Below are 348 nucleotides of genomic sequence, written 5' to 3'. Positions count from 1 at the left end.
TTCTAGAAAAAGATATATTTCCTTTGTTGGTAGAAAAAAATTAAGATAAAAAATAAAATAAAGTAAAATATATACTCAGCCAAGACCTTCCTTGCTTGCTTTATAAGCTAAATAAAAATAAAGATTCTTAATCCACACCAAGTCTTAATTGTTGTTATTAGCTTATTCCAAATTCGGATTTAATTGTTGTTATTCTCAAAATCATTTCAGAACATGCCATTATTTGCTAAATGACATCACAACTTCCTCATTAAAATAAACTTATGTTATGATTGTCCTTTTAATTCATTCCGTCCATACAAATCTATTGATTTATTTTTTTTTTCTATAAAATTAACTTATGAGTAA

Source organism: Arachis ipaensis, chromosome B03 (assembly GCF_000816755.2).
Source record: "Arachis ipaensis cultivar K30076 chromosome B03, Araip1.1, whole genome shotgun sequence".
In the NCBI taxonomy this organism is placed as follows: Eukaryota; Viridiplantae; Streptophyta; class Magnoliopsida; order Fabales; family Fabaceae; genus Arachis; species Arachis ipaensis.
Note: the sequence above shows the minus strand (reverse complement) of the source record.